The 20,817-nt window shown below is 33.4% G+C and overlaps 1 long non-coding RNA gene across 3 annotated transcripts in view; it reads left to right on the top strand.

The window, feature by feature from the left end:
• The window catches only part of LOC143257991 (uncharacterized), a 30,841-nt gene extending 12,522 nt beyond the window's left edge, over window positions 1-18,319 (top strand). For 2 of the 3 annotated variants that reach the window (XR_013032077.1, XR_013032076.1), the window contains exons 2-3: window positions 8,152-8,281; window positions 17,420-18,319. This is a non-coding gene — a long non-coding RNA (uncharacterized LOC143257991). Of the gene's footprint in view, window positions 1-8,151; window positions 8,282-17,393 lie in introns of all 3 variants that reach the window. The other variant, XR_013032078.1, reaches the window with a different exon arrangement.
• The last annotated feature ends 2,498 nt before the right edge of the window (window positions 18,320-20,817 follow it).

The following is a 20,817-nucleotide window of genomic DNA, read 5'->3' as shown; positions in this document are numbered from 1 at the left end:
GTTGTCGGTTTTATAGAATGTTCCATAAGCTGCTAACGCACCTACTATCTTCTTTTCGTCCGTTAATATTAAAAAGTACAAAATAATTCTTTATAGAATGAATTTAGATACAATGCTTTAAAAGGAGTAGATATGATCATTAAATATTGTAAGTAATGTTTATCACTTTTGACACCAGGAATTTCATTCTTAAACTCTTGAACATGATATTAATGACGTTTATATTTTTGTATCTGGCATATATGATTAAGACTCAACTCCCAAAAATAGTTGACTAAGTAGATCCAATTTTTATTGTAAATAGTATCAAGTTAAGTCATTAAAAGCTTTATCTTTGTGCTGTGTTACAGACATATGCCATAGCATCCAATAGCAAATAGGTATGAAATTCGTCATTACCTAAGCAGCTTTTTGCATAGTCTGTCAATTTATTGGTGTATATTGAAGTATCATGATTTTAGATGTTTTCAACTGTGTTATTCGACATAAAACAAACACTTTTCATTTAATATTTTCTCTCTAATTTTGAAATTGCATGAGAAAATTACAAAACTTTTATCATTTCACATTTCAGTTAAACAGTACAATATATTACCGTTCCATGTATTTGTCATGAGAAATATACAGATACTCTCTATAATACTCTGATAATAACTATTTATCAATATAGTACTTGGTGAAACTCCATAGTTACACTGTTTCTTGTACCACAGCAACGTTTTACACAAACCTCTCTGCTCATTCCTCCATAAATCACAGTTTGAAAATCCGCTGGAAAAGACCCCCTACAGTATGTCTAAAACCATAATGCTCAACTCGCTTGCCACTGACTGGCACCAAAAACAACGGCAATGTCTAGAGGAAGTTCGCATACTTCTATTTCATGTGAGAGGTTTTCGACCCATACTTTGATGTTTGATGCACAGACAAGTAAATACAGAAACGTAAATAAGTTGTCAATTAGACAGGTATTGAACATGTGGAGAACTCCTTCTGGTGGGTATACTTGCACTGCCCATTTCAGTACCTCTTGAGAGTAATGTTTCAATATATTTGGGTGGTAACACCGTTATTAACCAGTTCAAATTATTGAATTATCGAATTATTGAAAATTATTTGCAAAGATCGACTTTCTTAGTTCCATATTCAAAATTTTATTGTTAATCTCATCATAATCGCCAGGAAATGAATTAATTTTCAAATGGATTACTTAGGATTCAAGGCTGATGTCCAGTTTGAACTGTGTTTGGTTCTATTCTGAATGAATCTTCACAAGTAGCACTTTCTATGAATGACCAAGGCAATTGGAAATGTGCTCTTAGTCGAATGACGACAAAGCTAGACGAATGAAAGCCCAACTGTAACCAACCTCTACACACTAAGGCGACTTGACCAGTGGTCATATTCACACATATAAGGATGTTACATACACCAACAGTGTTGTGACTGTTGCTGATCGTTTCTGCTAATGTCAGTGGTAGATAACATTTCTCCTGTCATTTCAATAGTATTAAATAGTGCAGCACCCTCTTTCTTTGTTCTGTAATATTGGTTATAACTGTACCAGTAGCATCAAAATACGTAATTCGTTTCTTTATAGCAATTTTATCTGCAAGTGTTAAGTGCTCTTTTTCATATGAATGAATTTCAAATAGGAGTATAGGTACCAGATGCAATCTTTTATTGCACAAAGATCATCATCTGGATTCAAATATATTTTGTTCAATAATGTATCTTTGAGAATGACATTTTTGTAATCTTTCCGATACACTATGTACTGAGGAAATCTTCAGCATTATATTCTTTTTTTCCAAATCTTGACGTATTGCCAGGAAACCTTGGGAACTGGTGATATGCATTTGATTTCATGAGCCAATCTAACTGACAATAGCAGTTGCCAGGGTGAGACGTATCTCAGTTATTGGTTTGCTTTTGGCGAGTTCTACCTACTTCAAACCTGATAATAGTATATGGAATCACTATTAATACCTTGACCTTCATTAGCTTTCATTGTTCTGGATCTTTCTCTCATTTTCAAAACATATTGTACATATTCTGGAAACATTCACATTTCTTTTCCTGTAATAAAAGAGCAATGATTTTTTTTACATTGTGCACAATATATTTTTCTTGAAGAATAAATATCTCACTGAGCTCCCTGCAGCAATTTTATGCACAAACAGATTACTCCGATTACCTGTTAATGTTTCTATTTCTTCCTTATTCAACCTTTATTCTGCAACTCTTTCACTCCTCGAAAAAGAATTTTAAATGAGTATTTCTGCTTTATTTTTCTCTGAAATTAATATGCAGGTGGTACATCATAAGTATCAACATTTTCACCATCCCAGCTTTTTATTTGCAGATCTCTATGTGTACCATTGTTTCTGATTGATATATCTGATTTTTCTTTTTGGTCTGATTTGGACATTTTATAATGATTTAAACATTAACATCCATGCAGACTGATTGGATGTTTGAAAATGATTCCGCAGAAGATTGATCAAAAGAAATACCAGGATCCAATATTATCATACAATAAACTTGAAAGTAAAGATTAAAGAAGTATCACTTTGTTTTTGTTACTTTTTTAAGGACCTCTAGTTTGCTGTTCGTGTTTTTCATTTCAGAAAACTGAAAAACGACTAACGAAGCAGATTGTTTCGTTATTCAAAAAAATAAAAAGGTTTGTTTTTCATGTTCCCTTATTGAAAACTTCGTTCCTTATTCGCTTTCCCATATTCAAAAGTTGAAAAACGAAAAAGAACCAGTTAGTTTCGTTATTTTAAAAAAGATAAACAAACAACGAAAAATAAACTTCTTCGTTGTTTGTTTTTGTTAAACAAAAATTGAAATATAAAAAAATCAGTTATTTTTTCATTTTTTCACAAGCTAAAAACAAATTAGTTCCTTGTTCATTCTCTTTTATTCAAAAACACGAAAAGAAGCAACTTAAAACAATTGGTGCCTCGTTCATCTTTCCTTATTTAAAAAGCTGAAAAACCAAGAAGAATTAATTGGATTTTCATCTCGAAAAACGAACAACGATCTTGAATCTAGATTTAGCTGGTTCTATTCTCCAGTAGCTTTATATTTCAAAAGGTTGTGTTGTTTTAAGCAACAGGTTCTCAATCTTTATTTATTGGCTTTTTAGAGATAATAATGCCCTTTGTAATAAAAAAGAAAAAACAAAAATAAATGTTTTTCGTAATGAACGTAAAAACAGATACAATAACTTCAAGAAATAATTACTTACGAACAGTCTTTTGTGCAATGTTATTTGTTTGATAAAAATTATTTTTCGTTTTGTTTAGAGGTCATATATAAAATAAAGCAGTCAAGTATCCACTGAATGTATTCGATTTAGGGTCCTAAATAGGGAATTAGTTCACTGCATTGTCAAAAGTCAAAACTTCTGACGACAGTATAGTCGTTACAATACCCATCGATGATTTCCAGTGCTGTTAATCAGTTGACCAAAGCAACAACTGATCTTTGAAAGACTACCTCAGGACCTCGCATGTACAGAAGCTTAAGACCACTGTAGAGTAATGCAGTAACTCATACACCACATAACTATTAGGATATTCTTCACTCCTTTACCAATTGTTATGGTAAATACATAGGTAGATGTTTAGATTCCAGAGAAGTTGAGCTGTATTGATTGAAGCTTCCCTGAAGAAGAAACCACGTCAGAAGATTGAAAGATGAAACTAGAATTTTCTTTACTACCAAGTTTCAATCCTACTTGTTCACTGCTAAACTGCTGTTGTAGGTTTTATAGAATGTTCCATAAGCTGTCAAGTACTTCTTTTCGTTCATTAATATTAATGGAAGTAAAGCAATTCTTTACAAAATAAATGTAGATATATTAATTCACATTGGGTCTACCAAAAACAATTATATATGTTTCGTGAGCATGTATGCATGGTAACTCGTATTAAGTCCATCATATGTATGATAAAGGTTTCTGAGACCCTCCCCCAGAGGATGTGATAACATGATAAGTTGATTACATCATATTGATTGTATTAAATAACCATGTGTTTATTATTATACTGATTAATCTGTATTCAACGATTATGCTACACATCAATATGTTTTATTATGCTTTAATCTGCTTTTTATTTAATTATACTAACTGATAAAAGGGATACTATCATCTTTTATTTAAAAATAAAACTATAGTTTTAAAAATACAATAATTCTTTTACATTAAAATTGATGTTATGGAAAGTTTTCCATGATTCTCCGTACACTAATTTAACTTACATTTTAATCTGTGAAGTCTATGACAGAATGTATAATCTTCCTTATGTCACTGTTAATGAAATATATTCAATGTCAATTATTAGGTATTGCCGTAATGCTATCATATATTGAATACAATATATTGTAATATTGAGTATTCATTAACGTGTTATTCAATTTAACTAATATTATCACTCACTACGACATTTATTGAATTTTTTAAATAATGTATTTTCAACATCCTTATTGAAAGTGTATTCATTTGTTTAACACATATGAACAATAATAAGCAAGATTTTCTTTTGGATTTTTTTAAAAGGCTGAACTTTTATAGGAGAAAATATTTGTTTTCAATTGATTGTACTCTGACTGCAATTGGTACCTTTACTGATATGATGTGAGTAGCCATTTACCCACTTTTATCCGAATTTTTTAAATTGGCCGACGGTTACAAGTCGATTTTGGCTCGACGCTTTCTAGTTGTTTTCCAAAAGAACTTGAAATCTCTCTGGGCTACGTCTTGAGTGTCATAATTTTCAATGTGAAGATTCATGCTGTCCTTTTACAACTTCCTTCGACCCTTGCAAACGGGATCTATTTGATGACTTTCACATCTCGTTTCAGTCGTCGAGCATGAGGTTTATTGAGCGACAGCTTCAGACTGCACTAAATTGTTTGTTAATTGGGCCACAGCAAACCTTTTCTTTTTCTAAAACCTTTGCATGCACTTTTGCCACCAATGGGGTACTTACCCCTATATCGAGCTTTATCTCGGTGTTGTTGTTCTTCCTATGTTTCCTGAGACAAAGTTCTTAGGGCTTATCTTAAACCATTAGCTAAGCTTCATTCTAGATATAAAGCAGCTATGTGTCAAATTACAGAGGAACTGAACATTCTCTGTGTCCTCTCTTCCATCTCTTGGAGAGCGAATCTATGTTCTATATTCAACATATATCATGCCCTCATTTGATCCAAACAGGACAATGGGTCTCTGATCTAAAATTTTGCCAGAACCTCGGCTTTGAAGATGTTGAGTCCAGTTCACCATCTTTGGCTTCAGCCCTGCATGAGTTCTTTCCGCACTGTTCCAGTCCACAGTTTATGAACATCAAGTCTCATAAATCTCCTTTTCATCTTCTCCGCTTGCAACTTTCTTTACTGTATGCTTTAAAACTTCAATCTTCACGACATTTTCTAACTTGGGTTGTGTCTTTTCCTCAGTTGCTGTGCTTTTAAGAATAGACGGCCTGTCATTTTTCTTTTTGGACACGGCATGGCCAGGTAGTTAGGGCGCTTAACTCATAATATGAGCGTCGCAGGTTGGAATCCCCATGACACAAAACATAATCGCCCTTTTAGTCGTGAGGCGTTATAACGTTACGGTCAGTTCCACTATTTAGTGTTAAAAGAGTAGCCCAAAAGTTGACGATGAATGAGATTCTGACTAGCTGTCTTCCCTCTAGTCTTAAACTGCTAAATTAGAGAAGGCTAGCACAGATAGCTTTTCTGTAGCTCTGCGCGAAATTCAAAAACAAACATTTTCGCTTTGGCCTTCGTGTCCAGGCGCAGCTGGCTGAATTGGGTCTGTCCTTGGATAACGTTGCTCTCTACTAACCCTGGAATAGCTCATAGTTTTCTGACGACTGACGCACCAATGTGTAGCATTTGCGGCACTCAAATCTCAATAGTTAACGTTTAACTGTTGAACTATTTACGACCGTGAGCGATGACACCATTTTAAGACGTTTTTTTCCAAGGGTTTTCTCTGACGTTGGACAGTGTCATTGGCAATGGTGACACTATTCCCCTTACTTGTGTTGTTAAATTGTTAAGGACTATTGGCCTTTATAATTATATTTATATTTTTATCTGCGTTTTGAAGAGTCTAATTTTTTACCTTGATTACTTTTTTACTTTTACGTTATTTGGTACAGAAAGCCTAGTTGCTTTGCGCAAACGATCGCCAACCAACCAATCACAACTAGCATACATATACCCACGACCACACTGACTAACGTTATGTAGCCTATTTTGCTCTAAAGCGAATGCGAGGTCACCCAAATATGAATATGGGCTTATACGGAAAGTATATAGAATAACAGCTTATACAGTAACTTGTAATGATTTATTTTCAAACTAAATTATGTAGGTTTTTCTAGTGATTTGCGTACTTTAGCGATCTAATGTTATATTCGTATCTATATATTCTTAGAAAAGAGAAACAAATATCTCTAAATGTCAACGAATTCATGGGAATATTCATAAAAAAAACCTTGGGCCTCAAACTACCTATTGTCAATTACTTAAAGTTCAATAATTGTGACTGTTTCACAGGATCCGCCCTTTCCTGGAAAAAAATACTAACATTCCATTTGTGTGGCAGGGATATCTTTGAATTTCATATATCTTATTTACTGCGAATATGATCTGAAAAGATTGCATTGGACAGTAGATTTGAAAACACGATTACAGACATTTTTAGATAAAAACAGTGTTATATTACCTATATAACACCAGAAATGTTAAATGTAGTTTTGCTACATTGAATTCCTCAAGATCTTATATCACATGTCTTTGTCACGTTATTTGTTAATTTTTATAATCATATAACGTTTTCAATCTTCTTTATATCTAGTATGGGTAGTATCTTTCTACCTATATTCATCGATAAGAGATGAACATCCGTTTAATAAGATTTATTCTGGTATTTTTCAGAACTGTAAGAAAATTATTTTAGCTGATAGAAGACGTAACTCATGCTATTAGCAAGATAAAAATATCACTTGATTGACATTGAAAAAAAACCTTGATTAGATGTTACATTCGAACAGCTTGTGAGTCTTCTGATTTTATAGACAATTATAGGGCTTCTCCATATAGAAAACAGGAAAGTAAAATCATAATTTTTGCCCTCTTTTTCGGCACATTTTAAAACTTGAAAATTGTTGTATTCCGTTCAATAGAAAAACATGCTGTTGTATTCTTAGTGCAAAGTCACACAATAGGTGACCTGCTCTCGTATTAAATGTATAATTTAGCGTTTCGAGCCCACATACTCACAACTGACCAACCGAGGGAAATATTTTATCTATGCCGGGAAGCTTAATATACAGAAAGCCTTCGGTTTCTCTCTCTCCACGAAACGCAAGGACAAACCACATTTTTACAGTTATTTTTAGTAGACGTTACCATGTTTATAGTAAGCAAGTTTGGATGCCAAATCTTTATAGCTGAGAAAGATTAATGACAGAGTTACCAAAAACTAAAATAAAAAGAACTAAATAGCATTAATTTGAGATTAACTCGAAATGATTGGAACTTCCTTTACTGCCAATTACTCTATAAGTAAAATATAAAAATAAAATAGTTATTTACTCCACTTGATACTTAAAACATTAATTTTTAGTGATTAAATTCTGACTACTTTAACACAGCAACACAAGTTAACTTAAATGATCTATTATGGGTTCAAGAGTATATACAATTGTATTACTAAGTCTAAATCGCAATTTCTTCTGTCTGTTGTATATAAAATTTCGCAGAGCATGGATGGATTTTCAGAAAAATTAGTTGGAGGATCATTAGGTTCATGCAGGAATACATAAAAATTTATTATTTTGCGATTTTTATCGGCATTTTATGTTTTATACCACTTCATTAAAGTTAGTATGGAGGTTTGTTAGATCCATTGAATGATAAATTCAGATTCACTGTTTCACACTTTACTTTTTGCAGTTGCTATGGGTGTTTTTTGCGATTACATATATACCCTTGATTAATCATAAATTTACATAACTTCTGTCGATAAGACGGGTACTTCAACTATGAGGTAATATTGTTTGAATACATGAAAAGTACAAAACAAGACAAACCGTAAATTGATTTTAAACTTTTTCATAGGAACTGAAGATTCTCTGTGACGTAGAGTAACCATAAGGATTATTTGTGGATGGCAAAGCTACACGGTGGACTAAATTGTGTGGTGCCCATACTGGAAACGAAGCCCGAAATATAGCATTATGAATTAGAGGTGACAAACTTTTTTTTTTCAAGTAACACTAAAAAGATAAAAAATGTCATATTTGACTCTAAATATAGACTTCTAATTCAAGCAAAATATATCTATAAAAATAGCAAGTATATTAAATAAAACTGTTGCAGTTGTAAACTATAATAATCTATAGTTTATAGTATATTGCCTGCAAACTTTTTGTTTACTTAAATGGACAATATAGTATAATTATCTATGTCCTCCTATGTAAAAGTTTGGAAAAGTTAGCTCCAGCAGCCAATTTGAGTGCAAACAACAAGTCAGCCAGGTGGTAAACAACGTAATTATTTTCTGTAAAGATTTTGTTTACCTGTTCACCTCCATTTGCTTTTAATTCCTTTCTTGTCTTTCTTCGAGCTGTTCTCTGCAAACAATGCAGAACCTGCATTAGATAAATCAATAATAAATTTACAAACCATTTTGGATATGTTGAGGCTTAACGATAAAACAAACGTCGTTAGATAAAGCTTAACAGCTTTTACCGTAATAAAAAAGAAATTATAAAAAATTATAATGCCATAATTTAAGCATGATAAAAATTACAGCAATTTTAAGAGTCATTTAAATTTTATTGGTGTACAAAACTAGAAATATAAACCAGCAGATCGATTAATGCCCTCGAACAATAAACACCCACAGCTAAAATGTGATAAAATATTGAAATTCTAAACATCTAAAATCATGGAAAAGAAAAACATGACCAACATTTCGACCACATAACCCTCTTTGCTAGTAACTAAGTTTGGTTTGGTTGATTTGTTTTGAATTTCACTCAAAGCCACACGAGAACAATCTGCGTTAGTTGCCTCTAACTTAGCAGTGATAGACTAGAGGAAGTCAGCTAGCCAACAACACCGACCGCCGACTCTTGGGCTACTCTTATACCAAAGAGTAGTAGGTTTCACCGCACATTATAATGAGCGTACGAGTGAAAAGATGACCATATTTAGTAGCGAGGAATCAAATCAGATTGCGAGTGAAGCGTTCTAACAAGGCCCTGTACGGTTAAGCTTTTTTGTTTGTTTTGGAATTTTGCAAAAAGCTGCACGTCGGCTATTTGGGCTAGCCGTTCCTAATTTAGCAGTGTAACATCTTCTCAAAATGATTCCAAATTTGTACGACACTGTTTTTGGATGGATTTGAATCCGTATTAGTTGTTTCTTAAAACCAGCATTTTCACACAAACATCTTTCCTGCTTTGAATTAATAAAAATTCCAAAGTTAAAATGTTTTAGAAACATAATAATTTAAAGAACTATTTTTTTTTCAACGTTCAACAGTTTTCTATCCCTTTCGTTAACAAACGAAAATACTTCACCCAGGCCGAGTGCCGCCTAGTGGTTAACGTGCAGGCCTATAGTTAGCTTCCGTTATCGTTATAACAACAATGGTCAGATCTCATTAATTCAATAGTTGGAAATGGTTTTGATTAGCTTGCTTTCATTTTAGTCTATCACTTCAAAATTACGATCGGCTAGCGCAGACAGCTCTTGTTCGAAAGATACCAAAGAAACAAAAAATCTCACCTTAAAAAATATTCATTATGCACTTTGAAACTCAATTTAAATTAGTGATTGAAATAGCAAAAAATAGAACAAAAAATAATTCTTATGTTATAAACGCCACATTCATATCTAAAACGAAGGCTATATTTCAGCCAAGAAAGGATCCTTTTATCAGGTTTCAACATCTTTTAAATTTATAGTAAAATAATAGCAGGAAAAAAAAGGTAGAATGATTTTATTTCTAAGGTAAGCAATGCCTCAAAAATGGGCGTGTGTGTATATATAGAAATATATATATACACTTTCTGATCGTCATCACAAAGAGCAGCTCTGGTTAATCTCCAAACACTCTAAAGATATAACAACCCTGCTACACTCTCTGCATCTTTTATCCTAGTCCCATTTAGATAAATACATTTTGTTGGTTATAACAATTTATGCCAGTTAACCTAAACCTTTTTTCTTATACATTTGTCCTGGCCAATAGCTGAAAACTCACATGTGACATCCAAGAGAATAGACCACCATCAGTGCTATGTTCAGTACAGGAAAGAAATGAACAGTTTTTCAAAATAAAATAAAATTCCCGAGAAAAAATGATATCATACAATGCACTAAGTAAACATTTTGTTTTGTAACATAAAAATGAATAACACTGTTGCTAAGACTAGGATGAAATGTTTATATGTGCTGAGGTTCATATCTTTTGTACATCAGATTTATGAATAGGTAACATTAATTCGGATTTTACAAAGCTTCAAATTCCATGAGCGTAAATGTGTCCCGAAATAAAAGATCCTTGTAGGTAATTTATCCCACTATTGCTTAATAAACCTTTAACCTGTGAATGTCGGCAGTATCTTAGCTATGTTTTATTGTATTTTTCAAACTTTATTTATCTTTGAAGAATATGATAATCTTGTTGTTGTTCAAACACCTATGATAAAAAATTGTATTTCTGTACATGTTCTTTGGTTTATTTTATGTTTAGTTTCACCTTCAAGGCAAACCCTTAAAAAAATTAATCAGAAATGTCTTCATTTATAAATAAGTTAATTTACGACAATTAACGGTCTGCTAAATACCATACAACTAATACAGTCTATTTAATTCTTGATTTTATAAAATGTATAGAAACTCGTTGTGTTAATGGTAACAGCAATAATTTTGTTTATTTTGAGTTTTTAATTAGGCTAATTTGATTAATATGAAGGATAAATGAAAATTTTAAGCACAAACTCTAATTATTATTAAAAAAGGTTGACCGCTTATATCGACTTTTATATTTCCAATATCTCTTTATAGCTTTAATAACACTAATCAATGGCTATTGTAATTATTTTGAACATCATTTGGCGTTCAGTTATATTTGTTGTAAACATGCTATTCGTGCTGTTTCCACTGAAAATATCGAAACACGATTTTTAAACTTATAAGACCTCAGACTTACGCTGAACTACCAGAAGTCCATAAAATTACCAGTAAAACTATCGCCATTGACTGTTATAGTGACCACTAACGGCATTCATCACTGACTATAATAGATATTACTAATGTTTATCATCGACTATTATAAATATCAATAATATCTTTCAACTATAAATTTTATTTTTGTATTATATCTATTTCCGATTATATAACCGAATTTTAACATTGTAAGCAATATCTTAGATAAACTACAGCACTGTCTGTTCCACCATAACTTAACCAATCAAGATTTTTCTGTCTTATTAATATGGAACATGGTCGCTCATGTGAAATAACTTCTTGATCAGCAGTTTCAAGGTATTCATGAGTTCAACTACTTCGATATACCAAATCTTCCTCACCAACAGGGGCGTAGATCCTGGGGGGATGGGAGATGCATCCCCCTTCATTTTAGGTGGGGTATAGTGCATACAATCATTCCCCTTACAGTTTGGTCTGTTGAATTGTTTAATCGCATCACAGGCCTACAAATTGTGTGTTTGTTCTTGTGATTCTCGTGTTCTTACCAATCGAATTACATAATTAGACCTAGATGTAGGCTTTTTCAGTAGCCGAAATGTACATCTTTAATATAGGCGTGCTTCTAAGATTTTCGATCTAAGCGATAGTTCGTAAGTATCAGTCAGTAGGCCTAAATATACGTCCAATGATTGCAAGCACTATCACAGAATCTACCTACGTCTTGTACGTAATGTAAGATTAAGTAAAATTTTCATCACAACAGATTGAACAGAGCATGAAATTCGAAAACATTATTCCCAAGCGTAAACTCCTGTGATCTAGATCTGGCAGATCATTTGTAGCTTGTAGCTGCAACAATCTTATGTGTATATTGTGCGGTTTTCCTACGCCATTTGTTCTTATGCATGTCAAGCCGGTTTTATTGTCGAACGCCTTACTCTCCTTAGCTGCCGAATCCGCTAACCATAGTGTACATTTGGTGTACAGTTAACGACAGGTTTGGGCCACTCGGATCCAGACGCGCCCTACATCACCCCCCTCCGCTCCCTTTAGTCTGAGCCTCGATTTCACAACAGGGCCCATTAGACCTGTGTTTGTGGCCTTCATTAATCCATGAAATTTCAGATTATCACCGCCCTCTAATAAAGTGCTGGTGCCTTATGGTAAAAGAACAATATATTCACTTATCATAGATAATAAAAATATTGTATTTTCTTGTATAATTAGAACACAAAAGTTGCGATTTCAACGGCCTGAAGCCTCAACTCGAATTGTATTGCTAGTTTTTGTTTAGGTGTTTTTATTTAATAGACGTGCTTATAGACATTATATCACAACGTGTTTGCCTTTTGATGAGCTTTAACAGGAATATAATATATTTGTGATTGTTTAAGTATTTCTCGAGAAACTTGCGATTACTTGTGTTGTAACTAGTACACATTATTGTCCCAGTGATGCCCAGGTGGTCAGTCGGCTCGGTAGTCACTGTGAGGTTTGGACGTTCGACTTAAATACATTGTACAGTTCAGTCCTACTTCCATTCTGTTCTATCTTCGTTCGTTGTACGTTAGAGTTTTTCAATAAAGACAGTATTTTAGCCTGTTGAGTCATCTGGGAAACAGATTCCAATTGTGACAAGCAAACGTCTGAATCTTTCCGATATTAGACAATTCTGCAAGCCAGTTACTAGTGCTACAAGTGACAATGCAAATGCAGATAATCCAACAACCTCAAGCAAAGGAATAGAAACTTGCCATACAGAGGAAATACCATGTTCATCGGAAGACGAGTCTGAAAATGCTTGTGCAACTATTGCACATCATGAACCACCAGACAGTTGGGAAACAAGTTTGTGCAGTAATGAAAAGTCTGACACTCCACAGATACAGTGTGGAAAGCCATATCTTCCAGATGTACAACTAATACCATGACAGAAAGCAAAATTTCAAAACATCAACTTCGAGGGCAAATGGTTTGATGAGTTCCCATGACTGCACTTCGACAATCACACTCAAAAAGTCATATGCTTTCATTGTGCCAAGGCGGAAAATAGTGGCTTTCCTACAGAGAAATTGGAGAGGCCAGTGGAGTATACCTTCATATTCACCGGTTTTTGCAACTGGAAAAAGGCAAAACACAAATTCAGCGAATACCAATCCTCCTCTCAGCACAGATTCGCTATATCTCCAGAAGGTTCACTTGATGTAACTCCAGTGACTGTCAAGCTACATGATGGAAAAAAAGAAGCAGCAGAAAAAATGCAAATGAAGTCTAGCCAAAACATTCAGAAGTTTACGTATCTTACTGCGTCAAGGATTACCATTACGTGGACGTACTGATACGGAGGTAAACTTCCTGCAGTTAATGAAACTCCTGGAAGAGGAAGATTCTAAGTTGACGACCTACTTGTCAAAAGAAAACCACATTCACATCACCCCAGGCTCAGAATGAAATAATGGAGATGTTCAGCCATCAAACACTGAGGAACATAGCACACAAAGTGCAGCAAAGTAAAATTTTTGCATTAATGGTTGATGGCACTCAAGATGTTACAGGTGCCGAACAGGAAGCAATATGTATACGATACGTAGATGAGAACCTTGACGTCCATGAGACATTTTTTGGTTTGAACAGTGTTTCCAATACAACTGGTGAAACAATATCCTCGAATATACTTGAGTACTGACTAGACTCAATTTTCCACTGTCAGGATTAAGAGCACAAACTTATGATGGAGCCGCTAACATGAGTGGTGCGTACAGTGGATGCCAGGCAAAAATAAGAGAGAAGCAACCGTCAGCTTTTTATTTTCTTCACTGCGGAGCACACAAACCTAATTTCATAATGCAGCATGCAGTTGAAGGTTGTGAATATATTCGAGATTCTATCCAATGGATACATAAACTTGGTGTCTTGCTTCAAAGGATCAAGCAAATACAAGACAATCTTTGAAAATATTGTATCGTCAGACAGCCACAATGGTCCAGTTAAATACATCCGCCCACTCTGTCCAACACGCTGGTTGTGCTGCCTATCTGCAATTGCATGTGCTAATGATCACTTCAGTGACATTGTTGATTCTTTGTCTGAATTAACAAATGAAAAATTAGATGTAGCAGCGAAAGCACGAGGTCTGCTGGACAGATTTGACAAAGGAAAGACAGTTTTAGGATTGTTGATGGCTCAGCATACATTAGCTGCATTAGAGGAACTGAACCGTGCATTCCAAGCAAAATCAGCGACAGTATCTGGCATGATCAGTGATGTCGAGAAACCCACTTGTTGAGAAATTTATATGCAAAAAACGGCTCGTTTGGTTGAGAAAATATTTTACATAGAAGAGCGAACAACGTTTCGACCTTCTTCGGTCATCGTCAGGTTCACAAAGAAAGAGGTAACTGACCGGAAGCTGACCACATGTTTGAAAGGGGTTGTGTAACTGTGTGTCGAAATGTAGAGGGCGGTATTAGATGTTTGAATATATAATTTTATTTATTTTATTATATTAATATAGGTATAAAGGCGTTCCTTTATATTGGTTTATTTTGGGTTTAAGTTGTTGTATAAGTAAGGCTTTTTTAATTTTTTAAAATACAATGTGATAACTGCCACGACTTCTATATTGGAGAAACAAGTAGAAAAATGGAAACCAGGTTCAAAGAACATAAAAAGTCACCTTCACACGTTTTCGAACACTGCAAGTCAAATAAACACAACATAACCATAGAAAACACTCAAATACTAAATAAAGAAACAAACATAAACAAACGCAAAATTAAAGAAGCCTTACTTATACAACAACTTAAACCCAAAATAAACCAATATAAAGGAACGCCTTTATACCTATATTAATATAATAAAATAAATAAAATTATATATTCAAACATCTAATACCGCCCTCTACATTTCGACACACAGTTACACAACCCCTTTCAAACATGTGGTCAGCTTCCGGTCAGTTACCTCTTTCTTTGTGAACCTGACGATGACCGAAGAAGGTTGAAACGTTGTTCGCTCTTCTATGTAAAATATTTTCTCAACCCAAACGAGCCGTTTTTGCATATAAAAGTATCTGGCATGATTGAAGCAATCTGCAATGACAGTTGAGCAATTGCGGGTATTGCGAACAGAGGAAAATTACAACAAGATATTTGATGAAGCTGAGAAAAAGGTAACTTCCCTAGATCTGGTGCCTATTGAACTACCACGCATTCGCAGACCCCAGAAGGATCACAGGTGATGGTTCAGCACACCATTCTGCAACAGCTAGATATTACTACAGAAGCCAACATTTTGAATTTGTGCACACAGTCATAGAACATCTAACCACTATGTTCAATGCAGACAACAATGACTTGAGGCAATATTTGGCACTTGAGAACATGATCACATCTGGCAAGATTGACAACTCGGTTAGAAACTTCTATCCAGAAATCTCTGCACATCGGCTCGAGTTTCAGTTGCTCATGTTCAAAGGAACAACAAAAGCAGTATCTCTAGAAGGTGCAAAGGATGCTTACTGTAAAATGCATGAAACAGGCCAGCAGATGTTTTGTGAAGTGTTTCTTCTCATGAAAATTTTGCTTGTATGTCCAGTATCCAGCTGCGAATGTGAACGCAGCTTTTCTTCATTAAGACGGTTGAAGACGTGGTTAAGATCAACTATGTCTCAGTGCAGCCTCAATCATGTAGCAGTTTGTCACACTCACAAAGATGAGGTCGACAAGATAAATATAGAAGAGCTTATGAAAGAATTCATAAACAGATCATCACAAAGGTGGTCTACGTTTGGGAACATGCAGACTAGAGGACTAAATGAATCTTACTTTAATAAAAAGTAAGAATAATTATGTGCTACATTGTATTGATATGTAATTTTCAAGAGTTCGCAAAGACATTTTAATTATTTTTAACAAACAACATGAACAGTTTTTCAGTAGATATAAACTTATCAAGAGTAATTGCTAATTTTATTAATATTTGAAAATGTAATTCATGCAATGAATGTTATTAGTAACCTTGTTAAGTATAATGGCCATCTTTTATATTGTGCAGTGTGCAGGAATAAATTCATGTGGCAGTTAATTCGTGACACATTTGTCTTTATTCTGTTACACAACACCTCACTTATACAAACCTACATGGAAACCTTGAAGTATCGTGGCAACAAGATTACTCTGTGACTGCATGTTTACAGCTTTCAGGTTCACGTAATCAGAGATTACCAATTTGCAACTTGAATAGTCCACATAAGTGATTGCAAAAATCATCCCCCCCATCGGATGTAAAAAATCTACGCCCCTGTCCTCTAGCCTTAGTCATGTATTCTCTTCATTTCCACCCTATTAGTTTTATATTTTTTGCTGAGTGAAGAGCATACCTGTTCTAGAAGAAGTGTTATACCCAACAGGTGTGCCTCGTATTTTAGTAGTGGCATACCTATTTTTTACCTTAGCTGTTGTTCTCGACTTGGCTATTTCTTTCCGCACCTTTCCAATGTGGGATTCTAGTTATGGGTCAGAGGAGGAAGAACCGTTTCAGAAGTTAATATTTTCTAACATTGTAATTGTATTTCCGATACATATTTACCTCCATTTACCCACTTCATACTGATTTGCCGGCGTTTTCGGGTTTGTATATGCCAATTATTTAAAGTGAGGATTGTGTTACAATAGTAGAGTAAGCTATTTACACTAGTATAGAGGATGCAATGGGATTGGTGGAAGGTGGTCACGTGATCAACACATGTTGCTACAATCACAAAAAATAGTGTTATAAAAGACTGGTTCATTGTTTATAACAGAGCAAATGGAAATAAATTTTCATTGTTATAAATTGTTATTACAAGCTGATTTGTTATACCTTAGCATGCGCTACATTTTGAATTAATTTAACCATAACTTAGAACTTGACACCAAAAGAACTTGTTCCGACACTAATATTTATGTTAACTTGTCCAGACATTTTCGTGAAAGAGTGTTTTGTTATTCAGAATGATATTTGTAGTATACATTATTTTTAACTTTAAATGAACTAAATGAAAGTTTAACTGAACGTATAAGTAAGGTCAAGTTAATTTATTTTTAATTTTATTTTATTTTTTAATTTGAAATATAACTAAAGTCACTTGTTTTCAGATGTATACAATTTTATATTTCTGCAGAGGAGCAGATAAGCGTGGAAGAATGGAAGTAGCACCATTTTGGAATTCCTTCAATAACTACAAATTAACTGATGGCTAACATTACAAATTGCTTTAACTAAAACCAACTTGTTCAAGGTAGATGTGGTAGCTTATGCCCTGACTGATTTACTCTCTATCTTATTTTTGAAAGAAAGTGGCTATAACCACAGCAGCCATGTCTCTAACTCTAATAAGAGTTGTGTATTCACGTGACAAGTCTTGGAAGAACCATATAGTGACAATTTGAAAAAGCAGCAAAAAATGGCAGAGGTATTGATGTCACGAGATATGTTATAGGCATATGTAATTTATAACTGATTAACAATCATTTGATAAGTTCACAGCATTAAAGAATACCTGATATAATGGAAATATAATGCAGAATAAACTTACTGGACTACAACGTACTATCAGTACAACAAATGCTGTTATTAAAATTACAGTTGACATGTATGTCTTTTTATTCACTAAAATTTATTTCGTTTGAATGCTTTTAGAAAATAACACCCTTTCAGATTTCACTATATACGTTTTGTTGTACGTAAAGGTATAAACTTATAAACAGAGATTACAATTTTTATCAACATTTTAGCTGAAAAGAATTTGATTACCTTTCATCATTTTTATTTCATTTTATATTTGACATGACATGAAAGAATGTATGAATAATTTATGCAACATGGAACTTCTCTGACTCGTTGTTTTAAAGCGTAAGGCAGTCGTTAAACAAGTACAATACAATCATTGTTGAGTGTAGCTAAGCCTTTTAGCATGTACAGATTTAAGTACAAATTTGAGAAAAATAGGCTGAACATTGCCCAGTATATGGACAGTATGCATTTTTATAGTAGCTTCAGTACGAGGTATTTTGAAGTAATGGAGTTGTTGTCATTTGACGGAATCTTAAGCTATGTTATTGTTTCTTTTACATATTTTTTAGAAACATTAATACTTTCACTGTAGTGCGTATTAATAAAGCTTTGTAAGGTGATGTGAAAACATGATTACTGTCGATAGTTTTACTTTAATTTATTGGATATAGTCACATCAACGCATGTGCAAAATACTTTAGTTACCTTTAAACATTATATTTAAAACACTGAGTTTAATTAATTCTACTATCTAGTTAGAGAAATGATAAACGAAATGAAACAAAATTGATACGTAGAAGAAAGTTTAACAAGGAAAGCCAGTATAAAAGCAGTTATAAGAATAGTTATTATAATTGTTACTATTATAGTGCTAGAAGTATAAGGAATAAAATAAATGGCTTTAGGGCACTGGTAAAATATAAAGATTTTGATATAACAGGAATAACTGAAACATGATTAAATGTAGATGAATTTGATCACTAAAATACATAAATTTCTATGAAATACATGGTTATAGGTTATTTAACGGGGTACTAAAAATAGTAAGAACAAGGAGTGGGATGGCTCTTAAATGTAAAGTGTGAGTTACATCCTGTTAAAGTTGAAAATATTAAGGCTAATAGCAAGAATATTGAATCCATTTCGGTTTCTGTTTGTGGATACCAAGGGGAGAAACTCTTAGTAGGAATTTATTGCATACCACAAGATGAAACTGATGAGACTTGTAAGAACATTTACAGTGAGATTAAGATTTCTGCTGTTAATGAAGTTACAATTATGAGTGATATTGATTTCATACATATTTATTGAGAAATGCTAGAGTCAAACCATCAGGAAGAAAAGTTTTTGGAAATTGTTCATGATGGATTTCTTCACCAATGGTCAAGAAACCTACTATAAATAATGCTATTTTAAATTTATTGCTAACTTATAATATAGAAATGTTTGAAAATGTGGAAATTGGGGAACACATAAGTGCAAGGGATCATTGCAGCATTGGGTTGACACTTGGCTGCATATGAAAATCACTAATAATGATATTTTGATTCCAACTTTCAAAAAAGGAAATTTTGAATTACCTGTTGTGAATTTGATAGCTGAATTATTTGGAAACACTAAGCACATGTGAAAACTTTAAAAGAAAAAAATTTCAATATTGAAAATAAACATATTCCTTACAGAAAGAAAAAGGTAGCTGCAAGTAAAAGACCAGGTTAGCTCACACAGGGTAAACTAGATGAAATTAAAGAAACATATCACAAATTCAAGAAATGACAATTAACTGGCATTATAGAATATTTAGAAAATTATAGATTATGAAACTTGGTCAATGAGGAAATTATAAGATCGAAAAGGAAGTATGAAAATAGTTTGACTGAAAACAAAAAAATAACATTAAGGATTTTTTTTTAAAGTGCATGAGGGTAAACAAACTGTTAGGGTTGGAATAGGACTTTTGAGGAATAATAAAAAAAGGAATGTTTGTGTCTGATGATCATGGAATTACGAGGCTAATAAATTTTGCTTTGTCTTCAGTTTTTACTAATGAAGAGTTAAGCAGTATTTCTCATCTTGAGCAACTGATAGATAAAAATGAAATTGAATGAGATAATTCCATAAATTTTGAGCTTGTTAAGAACGATAAGGCTCCTGGGTCAGATATTTTCCCAGTGGTTTGAAAGGAGGTCAAGGATTGGATAGTTAAGCCATTTGTCTCAATTTCTCTATAAATCTTTAGATGGTAAACAATCACCAACATATCGGAAATTAGCAAAAGTCATTCCAATCTTAAAAAGGTGATAATAGTAATAAAAGTCGTCCCGTAAATATAGGCCGATTAGTCTTACATCAGTTGTCGTAAAGGTTTTTGCTTATAATATATAGTTTGTAAAGTCATTTAACAAAGCTTAGAATTTTATTGAATACTCAATATGGTTTAAGTCAGGAAAATAGCCCGGGATGGCCACGTGGTTAAGGTATTCGATTCGTAATCTGAGGGTCGTGGGTTCGAATCCCCGTTACACCAAACATGCTCGCTTTTTCAGCCGTGGGAGCATTATAATGTGACGGTCAATCCCACTATTCGTTGGTAAAAGAGTAGCCCAAGAGTTGGCGGTGGGTGGTGATGACTAGCTGCCTTCCCTCTAGTCTTACACTGCTAAATTAGGGACGGCTAGCACAGATAGCCCTCGAGTAGCTTTGTGCGAAATTGAAAACAAACTAAGGAGACATTTTGCTTTAAAATCTTTTGATATGCTTGATTTTAAAATGTTATGTAGACGGGATTGAAGATGTGTAGTAGTACTAAACTACTAATATTATAGAGTACGGACTGTAGTAGGGTATGAATTATAACAACTAAATATCTTACATAAGTTACACATTTATTGCATTTTTTAAATATCTTATGTTCCTTCTAAATATTCTATAAAATTAAATTAAATAAAGAAATGATATTTTCATTTTATTTTCAGTAAATTAGACAATCTTAATTTTTCAAATTAA

The sequence above is a fragment of the Tachypleus tridentatus genome, chromosome 7, assembly GCF_004210375.1.
Source record: "Tachypleus tridentatus isolate NWPU-2018 chromosome 7, ASM421037v1, whole genome shotgun sequence".
NCBI lineage: Eukaryota > Metazoa > Arthropoda > Merostomata > Xiphosura > Limulidae > Tachypleus > Tachypleus tridentatus.
This window is presented reverse-complemented; position numbering and strand designations above follow the sequence as displayed.